This window comes from Saimiri boliviensis, chromosome 3, assembly GCF_048565385.1.
Source record: "Saimiri boliviensis isolate mSaiBol1 chromosome 3, mSaiBol1.pri, whole genome shotgun sequence".
In the NCBI taxonomy this organism is placed as follows: domain Eukaryota; kingdom Metazoa; phylum Chordata; class Mammalia; order Primates; family Cebidae; genus Saimiri; species Saimiri boliviensis.
Window position 1 is genome coordinate 105632447 of NC_133451.1, and position 10792 is coordinate 105643238.

Genomic DNA, 10792 nt, shown 5'->3' on the forward strand with positions numbered 1-10792 from the left:
GTATTTTGTTAAGGATTTTTGCATCTGTTTTCATAAGGGATATTGGTCTGTAGTTTTTTGTTGCTGTTGTTGTTATGTCCTTTCCTGGATTTGATGTTAGGGTAATACTGGCTTTATAGAATGATTTAGGGAGGATTCTCTCTTTATCTTGTGGATTCATGTCAGTAAGTCTAGTAGAATTCAGCTGTGAATCTGTCTGGTCCTGGATTTTTTTTGTTGGTAAATTTTTTATTACTATTTCAATCTTGCTGCTTGTTACTGGTCTGTTTAGGGTATGTAATTCTTCCTGATTCAAGCTAGGAGATAAAATTCCAGAAATTTATCCTCTAGGTTTGCTAGTCTATGTGTGTAAAGGTGTTCATAATAGCCTTAAATGATCTTTTGTATTTTGGGGATGTCATTTGTAATATCTCTTATTTTGTTTCTAATTGAGCTTATTTGGATTTTCTCTCTCCTTTTCATGGTTAATCTTGCTAATGATGGATCAATTTTAGTTATCTTTTCAAAGAACCAGCCTTTTGTTTCATTTACTTTTTGTATTTTTGTTTGTTTATTTCAATTTCAGTTAGTTCTGCTCTCATCTTAATTATTATTTTTCAGGTGGTTATTTTCTGTTTGTTCTTCTTTCTCTAGTTTCTTGAGATGTGACCTTAGATTGTCTGTTTATGCTCCATCAGACTTTTTGATTTAGGCACTTAGGGTTATGAACTTTTCTCTTAACATGACCTTTGCTGTATCCCAGAGGACTTGATAGGTTTTGTTACTATTGTCATTCAGTTCAAAGAATTTTTAAATTTCCATTTTGATTTCATTTTTGACCCAATGATTATTCAGAAGCAGTTTATTCAATTTCCATGTAATTGCATGGTTTTGAAGGTTCCTTTTAGAGTGGATTTCCAGTTTTATTTCACTGTAGTCTGAGAAAGTCTTTGATATAATTTCAATTTTCTTAAATTTATTGAAGCTTGTTTTGTGGCCTATTATATGACCTGGCTTGGAGGAAGTTCCATGTGCTGATGAATAGAATGTATATTTTGCAGTTGTTGGGTAGGATGTTCTGTCAATATCTGTTAGGTCCAGTGGTTCCAGGGTGTAGTTTACATCCATTGTTTCTTTGTTGACATGACCCGTGTAGCGCTGTCAGTGAAGCATTGAAATCGTCCACTATTATCGCATTGCTGTCAGCCTCATTTCTTAGATCTAGTAGTAATTGTTTTATAAATTTGGAAGCTCCAGGGTTAGGTGCATTTATATTTAGAATTGTGATATTTTCCTGTTGAACAAGGCCTTTTTAAAAATTGTATTGAAATTTGAAAATTGGAATTATATAACATACCTCTTTGTCTTTTTTAAACTCCTCTCCTTCCTTCCTCTCTCTCTCTTATCAGTAGGTGATAAAGCAGGGTCTATTTCAGACTCAATTAAAAATCGTGAAAAAGATTTTTAAGATCTCAGGCTGGATGGCTGATGCAGCAAGGAAAAATAGGAAGTCTTCAATGCTTAAGTAGAAGCAAACTGCATTTACTGAGGCCTCTATGTTTAGAAAGACTTTGGATATAGTTACAGGATACAAGAATTTTATAATTTGATGGACAGTGGCTTCATATCTGAACTGTGTCAATATTCATAAACCCTACTGCCATACCATTTAGTAATTTTTCTGATAAAGGCTTTTAGCTGTCAAATATTACCCTGACTTTTCACCTGGCTCCAAGTTTTAGTAGCTATGCTATGAAATTGAATTTCAGGTAGACCATCTCACTAATTACGGTATTCACTCGTAACTGCATACATAAACATATAACTAGAACAGGGATCTGTATCTTTATCAATGATAAAGATTATCTATTGCAGCCTGGGCAACAAAGTAAGACTGTATCTCTACAAATAATAATAATAATAATCAGCTGGGTGTGGTGGCACATGCCTGTAGCCAGCTACTTGGGACGTTGAGGTGGAAGGATCACTTGAGCTCAGGAGATTGAGGTTTACAGTGAGCTATGTTTGTACCACCACACTCAGCCTGAATGACAGAGTGAGACCCTGTGCTACTCGAGAGGCTGAGGCAAGAGAATTGCTTGAACCTGGGAGGCAGAGGTTGCAGTGAGCCGAGCTGGGACCACTGCACTCCAGCCTGGAAGACAGAGTGAGACTCTGTCTCAAAAAAAAAAAAAAAAAAGAAAAGGAAAAAAGATTATCAATTCATAACAAAAACTAACATAGCCTCTTTCTGACATAACTTTTTAAAAAATCTTTTTACTTTGGAAACAATTTTAAATATAAAAACTACGGTGTCTGGGGTGAAAATACACTGGATGGGATTAATAGCACATTAGACACTACAGAAAAAACAATAAGTGAATTTATCGAAACTATACAAAATAAAGCCCAGAGAAAAAAACTAAAAATGTATTGAGCAGTACATCAGTGTGCCACGAGCAACTTCAACAACCTAGTAAACATGTAATTACTATCTCCATAAAAGGGATAAATAGGAGGAAGTTTAAAAATATTTGAAGAAATTATTGCCAAAATTTTTCAAATTTGTCAAGAAATATAACTCACAAATTCAGAGACTCATGAACTCCAAGTACAAGAAACAGAGAAATACATGAAGACTCATCCTAATCAGTTATTAAGAACCAAGCCAGGCATGAGGTCATGTACCTGTAGACCCAGGTACTCAGAAGTTTGAGGTGGGAAGATTGCTTGCACCCAGGAGTTCTGGGCTATAGTGCACTATGCCAATCAAGTGTCCTTCAGCATCAGTATGGTGTCCTCCCAGAAGCAGAGGACCACCAGAGGAGTGAACCAGCCAAGATCAAAAATGGGGAAGGTCAAACCTCTTGTTCTCATCAGTAATGGAATCAACTCTGTGCATAGCCACTCACTCTAGCCTGGGAAACATAACAGGACCCTGTCTCAAAAATAAAATAAAATAATAATAATAATAAAGAGAAAACATTAAAAGCATCCAAAGGGGCAGGAAGAATACATTATATACACAGGAATAAAGAAAAAAGTGACAGCAGATTTGGAAATAATCCATTCCAGAAGCTATTTGATCAGCAAAGAATTGAAGAATACTATACTTACCTGGCAGGGGAGATATCATGATCATGAAGATGGTTTTACCTGAGCGAGTCTTATCCATTGCACTCTGGATGTGCTGACCCCTGCAATTTCACCAAATTGGGGGGAAACTTGATTGCATAATTTGCGGTAGTGGGGGATTGCATTTGCACTTTGCCCTGGGTGGGGAGTGGGGCAAAGAAGAACACTAGAAATGGTAAATAAGAGGATAAAAACAAAATACATTTTTTCTTATTTTGAGTCTTTTAAAAAAAATAATTGGCTGTTTAAAACAGATTGTTTAAAAATGGTATATAATGGAGTTCATAGGGGTTGTAGAAATAAAATGCATAACAGCAATAGTACAAAGGCTCATGGGTGGTAGCGGTGGGGACAGTGGTGAAAGGAAGTTTACTGTACCTGAAGTGGTATCATATTACTAGGAGGTGGATTATGATAAGCTAAAGATATATACTATAAATCTAAAGATATAGCTATGTATACTTTATCTTTAGATGCATACTCTATATTATAATGATACATACTATAAAGATGTAAACTAAAGATATGGATAAAGGTGATTTTTCAGAGCAGCAATATTTATAGTAGCCAAAGAATGGAAAGAATTAAGATACTCATCAATTGATTAGTGGATACACAAAAGGTGATATATCTAAACAATGGAGTATTAGTCACAAAAAAGAATGAAGTACTGATACATACTGCAATATGGATAAACCTTGAAAACATTATGCTAAGTGAAAGAAACCAGACAGAAAAAGACATGTCTTGAGTGAATTAATTTATATAAAATGTCCAGAATAGGCAAATCCATAGAGACAAAAATCAGATTGCAGGTTTCCAAAGTATGGTGGGAGAGGGGAAAAGAAAGATAAAGGATTTTAAAAATCTAGGACAGTCTTTTCTAACTTCAGATCTCTACCATTATTTCTTAAGAAACTTTTTTTAACTACAAATTTTAAGGCACAGATCTTAAGCAAAAAAACTTTAACTGACAGGTTCAAATGGAAGATTACCTAAAGCTTTTTATAAGTGAGAACGAGAATTTGGGCCCTAGAATGATGGTATGGAAATAGCAAAATAAAATAAAATACAAAAAAGCAAATTACAGAAAAATGCATACAGCTCACCCATTCTGCAAATGGAAGAAATTACCAGACAATGTTATACATTGTTAATGAACACATTTGAATGCATGTGGAACCATAAAAATTGAATTAGTAGGGTACACATCAGACTCATGGAAGCAGAGAACAGGACTAGAAAAGGTGGTCAGATGAAATTTTAACTTTTCTATTTATTTTATTTATTTTGTTTAAAAATGGACAAAGCATTTTCAGGGTATATACTCACATAATCCTCACAGCAACCCTATGAGGTGGCACTATTATTATCCCATATGAGAGATGAGACAGAAACCTATGGAGTGAATGAAGAGCATACGAACACACCCAGGGTTACACAGCCAGTGATGACACACCTGGAGGCTGCTCCCATATTTGGACTCACTCTTACTTTATTTTGAAACATTGAATTATTTATTTTATCTTGAAGACATTTTCTGTAAAAGAAAGCAGTGAAATGGTATAGTAACCAAAGGGATTGGTACCAAGAATGGTGTGTTTTTTGTTTGTTGCTTGTTTTGAAACAGTATGGTTTAAAGCTGATGGAAATGATCCTTAAGAACAGCAGAAAGTGGCTGGGTGCAGTGGCTTACACCTGGAATACCAGCACTTTGGGAGGCCAAGGTGGGTGGATCACTTGAGGTCATGAGTTCGAGACCAGCTAACATGGGGAAACCCCATCTCTACTAAAAATACAAAAATTAGCTGGGTACGGTGGCACACACCTGTAATCCCAGCTACTAGGGAGGCTGAGGCAGGAGAATTGCTTCAACCTGAGAGGTGGAAGTTGCAGTGAGCTGAGATCATGCCACTGCACTCCAGTCTGGGAGAATCCATCTCAAAAAAAAAATTATGACACTGGAGTGGGAGGGGACAATTTCAAGAGCAAAATCTTAAGGAAGATGGGATGCAGTGCCCCAGAGGAAGAGGTATCTTAGAAGGAAAAACACTGGAAGACTTTCCATTTAACAGGTAGAAGGTGGGAAACTATAATTTTCTACAGACAGGAAAGTAGGTTTTCATATGGACAATGTGAAACAGAAAGTAAAGTCTTTGGCTTACTATGAGGATAGAGGACATTGGACTGGGCTTTTGAAGAGATGGGAGAGATAAGAAACATAGTTAGGGATGGAGACAGAGAAGAATTAGCAGGCTAAGGAAATGTAAGCAGGTTGATAGTAAGTTGTGAAGGCCCACTAGGATTTTTAGTTACAAATTTTAAAATAAGACAAGTCAGCATAGTGGAATGTTTTTCTCCTGCCATGATCAGCTGTGTGGATGCTGGTATTGAACATGTCAGTGGTTGAATTTAGTCAGGTTAGGCAAAGCAATTATTCAAGAGTACAAATGAGTGTTACATTTTGAAATATTAATCAATGTTTGCCAGCCGGACTGAAGAGAAGATTCAGGTAGATGGGACCAAATATGCAAAGCTATGAAAGCGTCAAATGTTATAGCTTGTTCAGAAAACTACGTGTCGGTCCATGTTGTTGGAGCAAAAAATTAACATGCAGGAGGGGTGTCAGGAGACAATACTACAGATACCGGCGGCCTAGTGTTTTCTGCTGGCAGGTAAATCTACTAAAATATCAGACAGAAAAAGGATTTCGCTGTCATATATGGTAAGAATATTGAAATTTACAACAGAGAACTATTGACGGTTTTTAATTAGAAGGATGATGTAGTTAGTTTTGTATTGTAGAGATTACCCTGGCAGCAGTGGAGCTATGTGGAGTCTATACCGGAGTTGTTAAAGATTACATATGTGGATACTGTGGTAAGCAAAGTAATGGTCCTTCAAGGATATCAATGGCCCTCAAGGTTCCTAATACCCAGAACCTGGGCATGAGTTACCACACATGGCCAAAGGGATTTTGCCTATGTGATTAAGTTAAGGATCTTGGGATGGGTGGATTACCTGGGCAGGCCTAGTGTAGTATGGTTTTAGATCAGATAGAAAAAGGATGGCATTGTCATATATGGTAAGAATATTTAAGTCATTAATTTGGGGGATTTATTTATTTTCATCCAAAAAAATTGGTATTGCAACTGGGATACTATTTTAATAAAATGCTAAAATATGTGTCATGGTTGAGTAGATAAAATGGATGTAAGATGTTGGAAAGATGGAGAGTTGTGCTATGCAGTGTCAATAAACTTGAAAAATCTTGGCTGACAATAATAAAGAAGTACTTGCCTACCTTGTAGCTCTAAGTTAGAATGTTTGTGTTAGCTTGTTACTGGCCGTATTTAGCAAGTTAATTCGAAGAAAGATGAGCTTAGACACGAACTGATGCGTGTGCAAGCAAAAATGAAAGAAAATGGACAGAATCCAGTTATTTGGTATTTCTCACAATTGGAAAATCCACATGATTCTAGAACTCAAACATAATAGATAAAATTGAACAAAATTGAATAAAGCTGAACAACAACAACAAAAAAATCCTTTACTCTTCTCAATTAAACAGACTGACTCAGTCCTGGAACAAAATTTAGATTGAGTATTTCCTTCCCGCCTAAACATACTGTTTTAAATAAATTTAAGATAAGCACTTCTAAGTTAAGAGAACAGCATGGGACAAGAAAGTGAAGAAATAAAGCAGGCCTGAGAATGATATCTGGGATAAAACTGTAAAGTTTTGGCATATGTAACTGCCTGGAAACAAGAAGAGGAACGTACTATGTTTTTAAAGGAGTTAAGTTGCCAAAGAACCCACAATTCTGAGCAAAAATGCAGTTGAATCTTTAAGCATTATCGCCAAATCCCACAGCTTGAACAAACAAAAACTTCAGCAGAACCAAAGGGCATTCTCTAATGCTCACTCCACATATGGCCATGGAGGACACTGAGCAAGAATGAACCACCTAGGTGTGAAGCCAGGGTCACAGAGAACAATGAGCTACTGGATTCCTACCACAGAGCTAGTTCAATATCTAATCAAGAATAATTTCAACTTTGCCAAGGACTGATGACTACTGTGTGACTCTCATTCTCCCCCTACATCATTGCATTTCCCAAATGTCACCAGATAACTAGTTGATAAAGCAAAACTAAAATGTTTAGAACTTACTGCAGTAAGAGAAAATGTCATCTTGATGGAGGCTTAGCAGTGTCTCAGAAGGGAGAAGTCAGAAGTGGCATATTTCTAGGGTTTCAGAGTCTGGGATCCATTGCTTTAAGGCAAAGTTAAGGTAGAGAACGATCATTTGAGACAGGGCAAAGTACTATGTGACATAATAGTTTAGGAATGGCTGACGCAATTGAAAGGAAAATCTTGAACCAAAGACTTTATAAGTGAGTTGCTTTTATAAGCAAATCATTTACCCAAGTGAGCAGACTATTGTGTTTGGGGGAAAAAAATGATCTGTGGAAATTTCCTGAGGCAAACAACAAACTGAAGTTGTTTCTTGATTTAGACTTGTCTTTCCTAGTCAAAATTTTGCTGGAACAAGCAACCAATTGTGGTTTGCAATATTTACCTAAATCTTATTGGCATATAAGGTGTTAATTCTCATTCTTCTGGCTATCCTGTTCCTGTCCATCCATGACAGCGGGTCAGAGATGCCTTTTAACTCAAATGTTGCCAACTTGTGAGGAGCCACATTCAAGCCTGGCGGAGAGAACTATTCATGACCTAGAAATCTAGGATTTTTAAGATGTAGCGATTGGAGGGACCATCTTACATAATCCAGTCTTACATGGCTCCTTAGAAAGAAAGAAGCTATACTGTGTTTAGAAAGAAGTTTGCGCTCAAATATTGGCTTCCCAGTTGAGTGGACATGTAAGAAACACTTCATGGTTCACTTACACGGTGGACTATGTAAGATCACTAAAACTGTGTGCTTCCCTTCTGTCGAAAAGAATTATCACTGAGAATCAGCTGCCCACCCAGAGACCATGTTTCTCAGCTTTCTGTGTGACCAGGTGGAGCCTTGAGATAGTTCCCAACAATGTTACTATGATATGAGTGGAGATGAGGTGGGTCACTTTCAGACCTAGAATCTGTAAAATAGGTGTGCATTCTCCGTGTTCTCTTTCTCCATTTGGCACAGAAAGCAGAGTATTTTGGAACTCTAGGAGAAGACAAAAACACAAATGGAAGAAGCCTAGATACTTGAATCCACACATGGAATGTTGTTTGCAGAATAGAGGTGCCCACATTGTTTGCTACGTGCAAGAGAAATAAACTTCTGCTGGGTTAAGTCACTGAGAGTTGGAAGCATATTTAGAATAGTAGGTAGCAGTATCCTAGCTAATACATGGGGATATCATAAAATGTAAACTATGTAATATGAATTCATAGAGTGACATTTGTTACATTAATTGGAAAAGCAATTCAAAGACAATTGTGTAATCATGTTATTTTTTGTAATAATCAAAAAGCATCTATATAAATAGAACAAGGAAAAATATCCATTAAATCTTCATTAATAAAAATGTATGAATATTGTTGTTACCGATAATTTCTATCTTAATATTTATGATTTTTCTTGAATTTTCTAAATGCGCTATACTTAATATGAATTACTTCTAATATAAGAAAAATAAGAATTTTTAAAAGATATCACTATTGATAACTTTCTCCAGATTTGGGCTTGAAGATCTCTGTTCAAAAAGCAACTTCGTAGGTCATTTTTCCCCCAAATAATAGTGTCCAGTAAGTAACATCATTACAAACTTTACTAAAGAAAAGTTTAAAAAGTGTAAGGGCAAAACAACAGCTTTGCAGACATGAGTGAGTTAATACTGTGACTCCTAATTAAGAACCATCATTAGGGTAAGAAATTGGTTCCTGAAATCATCTGGGACCAGAGGGGAGTTGCTGGTAGCAGTATCTTTCTCCCCAGAGAAATGCTCAAGTATCATCCAATTCTGACTACCTGTGAAAACTTGCTTCCTATCACCATGGCAGCAAGGCTGATTGTCTTGATTAAAAAGGTTTTTACTCTCCATCCCATGAGGGTAAAATCAGCACTCTCAGATGCAGATGAATCATTGCTGTTGGCCTCATTAATGTGGTGGAGCTCTTCTGTCTGCTAACAAAAAATATTTAAACAAATGAGTAAAACGATACAGCCAAGCAGTGAGAATTCCAGCAAGCAATTCCAAAGCCTAACTTTGCATTGGAAGTGGAGAAGGTGAGCTTTTTAGCTAAACAACAGAACAAAACAAAAACCAGCTATAGAAAAATACATTAACCCTTAAATGTGCATGTTCTTCAAAGAGCCAAAACTATCTGGTCATTAAAAGAAAAGATTAATTAAAGTATATACAGTGCATAGAAAACCAAAGCAGTATTCCATTTAGTCTCGTAGAACAAACAACATTGTTATGATGAAGAGTGCGTGGTTGAATGTGGCCTTTTCACAAGATAATTGGAGACAGAGGGGAGGATATGACTTCCTGATGCTGAAACAGAAGTTGAGTAGATAGGAAATAGAAATCCTAGTGAACAGTTTTGTATGGAGAGGAGCCAATTAGGCAGTTGAAAACATTCTGGAAACAACCGTGTGGCTTTTGAAAGCATAGACAGACATGTTTTATTAAGAGAAAGAACATAAGAGATTGAGATGGACCAGAAAAAGAAAATATAACTGTTCGAGTCAAATTTGACTGTGAAAGTAAGGATTCATGATCAAATTTTCCCAGGCAGACATACACCACCCCCCTCCCCAAACACAAACACAGCACTGCATAGAAAATGCAGCATTCAAATTAGAATTTCTTTTTCTCCTCTTCCCCTGAAACATACATTAGGCAGACTTTAAGACAAGCAACTAATGAAGCAACAGTTTTATTTTTGGTTAAGATGACACTATAAAATTTCACAATTTTTAATACAGCGACTCTGATTTTTATATGAAGACTCTTGCTCAATATTCTGGTTCCAAAGAGAGCATCTTTGGAATGGAGCAAGATGATGGCAGCGTGGTTCTTCAGTAGGTTGAAAGGAAAGGCTCATAACTTGTCAGTAAGAGTTACAAAAGCTAAGAGTATCTTTAGAAAGCAGAGTGAACACATCTTGTTACTTAAAACATTACAATGTAGATAAGTTTGGCGATCAGACAGCAAAACAGAGGAAAGCACTGAGAGCTGAAATACACAGCTAAAAGTACAGTTGGGGAGCAGCTCAGGGGGTGTCCTGAGGTCAAAGGCACACTGTAGATGGATTACAGCAAGTGAGTCCTCAGCTGCTCTGAGCAAAAGTGGTCATGATTTCTCAGACACAGCCTGGAAGAAATCCAACAAAGTAAACAAAATAGATTCAGGCTCCAGAGACCACTAATGAAATGGGGTTACTGAAGAGAAAGTACCCAAATGTGAATTGTAAACTAAACAATTGCAGGAAATAAAGAGGCAGTGGCCATGTTTAGTCTGAAATGTGCTGGTCAATTGAATTCACATTTCCTAAAACAGTCTGATTTTGCTTGGGTTGGATGGATGCTTGATTTTCCACAGAACAGAGCATGGTAGTATTCAGTAATAAAGGGCACACTAACACCGCAAGATTGATGGCAAAATACTTGTGGAAGTTGTAAGAATGTCTTTTTAAAAATCTGTGATGCATAAGATC

General features: G+C 36.7%; 1 non-coding gene across 1 annotated transcript; it reads left to right on the forward strand.

The window, feature by feature from the left end:
• The first annotated feature begins 3088 nt into the window (after positions 1 to 3088).
• LOC120363869 (U1 spliceosomal RNA) lies at positions 3089 to 3254 on the forward strand. The gene has a single exon (XR_005579294.1). It is a non-coding gene; the product is annotated as a U1 spliceosomal RNA (small nuclear RNA).
• The last annotated feature ends 7538 nt before the right edge of the window (positions 3255 to 10792 follow it).